Raw genomic sequence first — 6,000 nt, 5'->3', positions numbered from 1 at the left:
TTCCACAGGTGAATCTAAGGCAGGAGCAGCGCTCCGAAAGCTGGTGATATCGAAACAAACCTGTTTGACTTTACCCTGGCGTTGTAAGGCTTCTTACTAAAATCAGAATGACAGCATTTGGCGTGTTTAATATTGAAACCGGAGGAAAGATATCAGATCAATGTGGCATGAATTATAAAAAGCACCAAGGTGGGTGATTCGTTCCCACAGAGGGATAAAAACAACTCCTTCAGGCGGTGGGATAACACTTCGTCCCTGGGTGGTATCGAACCACCACCTTTCCAGTTAACAGCCGAACGCGCTAATCGATTGCGCCACAGAGGCGACAAACGCTGCAGCGCCTCGAAAAAACATGTCAAATTATGATCGAAAAAGTCTCATCTTGTCCACATCCGAACAGCAAATTCTTGCTGATGCACCAATCTGGAACAAAAACACAAAACGCTGGGCAATCTCAGCAGGTGTGAAATCCTCTGTGGAGCGAGAACGTAGTCTGTGTTTCAAGCCAGGTTGACGTTGTGTCACAGAACGAAGACTACACTATTTAGCCCAGTCAATCACGCGCCTCGAGCCTTCTACATTCGAGCCATTCTTGCATTTTCTGCCACTAGATATTCGCAATGAAACTAAAATGAAACTGTATTTTCTGATGTTCAGTAAGGACAGTTTTCTTAGTTTATAAATCTCAGTTAATTTCTCAAATCATTCTAAACAAGGGAAATGTGTCTTGACTGTCGCTGATCAGTCGGGCAGCGCGCTTCGTTCTCCCCAGATTCTGTTTGTCGAAGAGTTATCCAATATTCACAAAACTGGTGCTCGATCTTCGTGTGTCGCTTCGTTTCCGTTTTCTCCACTGCCAACTGGCTCTATTTGCCCAAAATCCGCCCACTCCTCCTCATTGCATCATGACCAGATGTCAGAAAATTCATTTATATGGAGAGACTATCGAGACCAAGATTATTCTCCGCGTATACAGAAGGTTCAGTGGGTATTTGGCGCCTCTCATTTGCCGTCTCACCCTCTTTGATAAAAAGAGAAAATTCTAGGCCCCTTTTGTCCCATTGTTGCTATTGGGGCTAATGTCTCTCTCTGGTCATTCACTCTTTGGATGTGAACTGACTGTTTAAAATGAGAATGAAAGCATTTGGCGTGTTTAATATTGGAAGTGGAGGAAAGAAATCAAATCAATGTGGCATGAAATGTAAAAAACACCAACGTGGGTGGATTCGATCTCACAGAGGGACGAAGTACAAAAAACACTTCATCCGGGGGTGGGATAATACTTCGTCACTGGGTGGGATCGAACCACCAACCTTTGGGTTAACAGCCGAATGATGCAACCGATTGCGCAATAGAGACGACAAACGCTGCTTTTGCTTTAATAAAACAGCCAAATTGTAATGGAAACAATTCATCTTTTCCACATCGTAACAGCAAATCCTTGCTGATGCACCAATCTGGAACGAAAGCTCAAATGGCTGGGCAATCTCAGGAGGTCTGACAGCATAAACAAAGAACAAAGAACAAAGAAAAGTCCAGCATAGGAACAGGCCCTTCGACCCTCCAAGCCCGTGTCGACCATGCTGCCAGACTAACCTACAATCTCCGACACTTCCTGGGTCCGTATCACTCTATTCCCAGTCCATTCATGTATTTCTCAAGATGCCCCTTAAATGTCACTATCGTCCCCGCTTGCACCTCCTCCTCTGGTAGCATGTTCCAGGCACCCACTACCCTCTGTGTAAAAAGCTTGCTCGTACATCTACTGGCAACCTTGCCCCTCACACCTTAAACCTATGCCCCCTAGTAATTGACCCCTCTACCCTGGGGAAAAGCCTCTGACTATCCACTCAGTCTATGCCCCTCATAATTTTGTAGACCTCTATCAGGTCGCCCCTCAACCTCCGTCATTCCAGTGAGAACAAACCGAGTTTATTCAACCGCTCCTCATAGCTAATGCCCTCCATACCAGGCAACATTCTGGCAAATCTCTTCTTCACCCTCTCTAAAGCCTCCTCATCCTTCTGGAAGTATGGCGACCAGAATTGAATATTATACTCCAAGTGTGGCCAAACTAAGGTTCTATACAGCTGCAACATTACTTGCCAATTCTTATACTCAATGCCCCGGCCAATGAAGGCAAGCATGCCGTATGCCTTCTTGACTACCTTCTCCACCATGTTGCCCCATTCAGCGACCTGTGGACCAGTACACCTAGATCTCTCTGACTTTCAAAATTCTTGAGTGTTCTACCATTCACTGTATATTTCCTACCTGCATTAGACTTTCCAAAATGCATTACCTCACATTTGTCCGGATTAAACTCCATCTGCCATCTCTCCGCCCAAGTCTCCAAATAATCTAAATCCTGCCGTATTCTTTGACAGCCCTCATCGCTATCCGGAATTCCACCAACCTTTGTGTCGTCTGCAAACTTACTAATCAGACCAGTTACATTTTCCTCCAAATCATTTATATATAGTACAAACAGCAAAGATCCCAGCACTGATCCCTGCGGAACACCACTAGTCACAGCCCTCCAATTAGAAAAGCAACCTTCCATTGCTACTCTCTGCAGTCTATGACCTAGCCAGTACTATATCCACCTTGCCAGCTCACCCCTGAACCCATGTGATTTCACCTTTTGTACTAGTCTACCATGAGGGACCTTGTCAAAGGCCTTACTGAAGTCCATATATACAACATCCACTGCCCTACCTGCACCAATCATCTTTGTGACCTCCTCGAAAAACTCTATCAAGTTAGTGAGACACAACCACCCCTTCACAAAACCATGCTGCCTCTCACTAATACGTCCATTTGCTTCCAAATGGGGGTAGATCCTGGCTCGAAGAATTCTCTCCAGTAATTTCCCTACCACTGACGTAAGGCTCACCGGCCTGTAGTTCCCTGGATGATCCTTGTTACCCTTCTTAAACAAATGAACAACAATGGCTTTTCTCCATTCCTCCGGGACATCCCCTGAAGACAGTGAGGATCCAAAGATTTCTGTCAAGGCCTCAGCAATTTCCTCTCCAGCCTCCTGGGGTAGATCCCATCAGGCCCTGTGGCCGTATCTACCTTAATATTTTTTAAGACACCCAACAGCTCGTCTTTTTGGATCTCAATGTGACTCAGGCTACCACACTCTTCTCCAGACTCAACATCATAGATTATCATAGAATTTACAGTGTAGAATGTGGCCATTCGGCCCATCAAGACTGCACCGGCTCTTGGAAAGAGCACCCTACCCAAGATCAACACCTCCACCCAATCCCCACAACCCAGTAACCCTACCCAACACGAAGTTTCAATTTTGGACACTAAGGGCAATTTATCGTGGCCAATCCATCTAACCTGCACATCTTTGGACCATGGGATGAAACCGGAGCACCCGGAAGAAACCCACGCACACACGGCGAGGATGTGCAGACTCCACACAGTCAGTGACCAAAGGCGGAATCGAACCTGGGACTCTGGAGCTGTGAAGCAATTGTGCTATCCACGATGCTACAATGCTGCCCTACCAATTCCTTCTCTTTGGTGAATACTGATGCAAAGTATTCATTTAGTACCTCGCCCATTTCCTCTGGCTCCACACATAGATTCCCTTGCCTATCCTTCAGTGGGCCAACCTTTCCCTGGTTACCCTCTTGCTTTTTATGTACGTGTAAAAACCTTGGGATTTTCCTTCACCCTATTTGCCAATGACTTTTCGTCACCCCTTCTAGCCCTCCTGACTCCTTGTTTAGGTTGCTCCCAACTTTCCTTATATTCCACACAGGCTTCTTCTGTTCCCAGCCTTTTAGCACTGACAAATGCCTCCTTTTTCTTTTTGACGTGGCCTACAATATCTCTCATTATCCAAGGTTCCCGAAAATTGCCGTATTTATCCTTCTTCCTCACAGGAACATGCCGGTCCTGAATTCCTTTCAACTGACACTTGAAAGCCTCCCACATGTCAGATGTTGATTTACCCTCAAACATCCGCCCCCAATCAAGGTTCTTCAGTTCCCGACTAATATTGTTATAATTAGCCTTCCTCCAATTTAGCACATTCACCCTTGGTCAACTCTTATCCTTGTCTACCAGCACTTTAAAACTTACTGAATTGTGGTCACTGTTCACGAAATGCTCTCCTACTGAGACTTCTACCACCTGATCGGGCTCATTCCCCAATACCAGGTCCAGTACCGCCCCGACCCTGGTTGGACTATCTACATGTTGTTTTAAGGAGCCCTCCTGGATGCTCCTTACAAACTCTGCCCCGTCTAAGCCCCTGGCACTAAGTGAGTCCCAGTCAATATTGGGGAAGTTGAAGTCTCCCATCACCACAACCCTGTTGTTTTTGTTTTTTTCCAAAATCTGTCTACCCATCTGCCACTCTATCTCCCGCTGGCTGTTGGGAGGCCTGTAGTAAACCCCCAACATTGTGACTGCACCCTTCTTACTCCTGATCTCTACCCATATAGCCTCACTGCCCTCTGAGGTGTCCTCCCGTAGTACAGCTGTGATATCCTCCCTAACCAGTAGCGCAACTCCGCCAACCCTTTTACATCCCCCTCTACCCACCTGAAACATCTAAATCCTGGAACGTTTAGCTGCCAATCCTGCCCTTCCCTCAACCAGGTCTCTGTAATGGCAACAACACCATAGTTCCAAGTACTAATCCAAGCTCTAAGTTCATCTGCCTTCCCCATAATACTTCTTGCATTACAACATATGCACTTCAGGCCACCAGAACTGCTGTGTTCAGCAACTTCACCCTGTCTGCTCTGCCTCAGAGCCATACTGTCTTTATTCCCTAGTTCTCCCTCAATGCTCTCACCTTCTGACCTATTGCTCCCTTGCCCACCCCCCTGCCATACTAGTTTAAACCCTCCCGTGTGACACTAGCAAACCTCGCAGCCAGGATATTTATGTCTCTCCAGTTTAGGTGCAACACGTCCTTCCTATATCGGTCACACCTGCCCCTGAAGTGCTCCCTGTGGTCCAGATAACAGAAACCCTCCCTCCTACACCAGCTGTTTAGCCACGTGTTTAGTTGCTCTATCTTCCTTTTTCTAGCCTCACTAGCACGTGGCACATGGAGTAATCTCGAGATTACAACCCTAGAGGTCCTGTCTTTTCACTTTCTGCCGAGCTCCCTGAACTCCTGCTGCAGGACCTCATGCCCCTTCCTGCCTATGTCGTTAGTACCAATATGTACAACGACCTCTGCCTGTTTGCCCTCCCCCTTCAGGATGCCCTCTACCCGTTCGGAGGCATCCTGGACCCTGGCACCAGAGAGGCAAATTACCATCCCGGAGTCTCTTTCACGTCCACAGAATCGCCTATCTGTGCCACTGACTACTGAGTCCCCTATGACTTTTGCTCTTCTGCGCTTTGACCCTCCCTTCTGAACAGCAGAGCCAGCCGTGGTGCCACTGCTCTGGCTGCTGCTGTTATCCCCTGATAGGCTACCCCCCCCCCCCGACAGTATCCAAAGGGGTATACCTGTTCGAGAGGGGGACAGCACAAGGGATTCCTGCACTGACTGCCTGCCCTTTCTGGTGGTCACCCATTTCTCTGCCTGCACCTTGGGTGTGACCACATTTATATACCTGCTATCTGTGACGCTTTCCGCCACCTGCATGCTCCTAAGTGCATCCAATTGATGCTCCAACCGAACCATGCGGTCTGTAAGGAGCTCCAGTTAGGTGCAGTTTCTGCAGATGAAGCCATCCGGGACTCTGGAAGCCTCCCGGGCCTGCCACATCTCACAGTCAGAGCACTGCACCCCTCTAACTGACATCGCGTCAATTAATTCGTAAATTAAAGTTAAATGTTAAAATTTGAAGAAAAAAAAGTTACTGTTCACTACCTGTTTCCTAGCAGTAGATTTATACTATAAATGTGAAGGCTTAATACAGTACTCTCCGATCTCTGGCTTAGATACCCCTCTAAATTATAATTAAGTAAATTACATGTTTAATTAGTTTCCCAATGCTTAATTTTTTA

General features: G+C 47.0%; 1 non-coding gene across 1 annotated transcript; it reads right to left on the bottom strand.

The window, feature by feature from the left end:
- Window positions 1-250: 250 nt before the first annotated feature.
- trnan-guu (transfer RNA asparagine (anticodon GUU)) lies at window positions 251-324 on the bottom strand. The gene has a single exon. It is a non-coding gene; the product is annotated as a tRNA-Asn (tRNA).
- Between the last annotated feature and the right edge of the window lie 5,676 nt (window positions 325-6,000).

This window comes from Scyliorhinus torazame, chromosome 14 (genome assembly GCF_047496885.1).
Source record: "Scyliorhinus torazame isolate Kashiwa2021f chromosome 14, sScyTor2.1, whole genome shotgun sequence".
Taxonomy (NCBI): Eukaryota; Metazoa; Chordata; class Chondrichthyes; order Carcharhiniformes; family Scyliorhinidae; genus Scyliorhinus; species Scyliorhinus torazame.
This window is presented reverse-complemented; position numbering and strand designations above follow the sequence as displayed.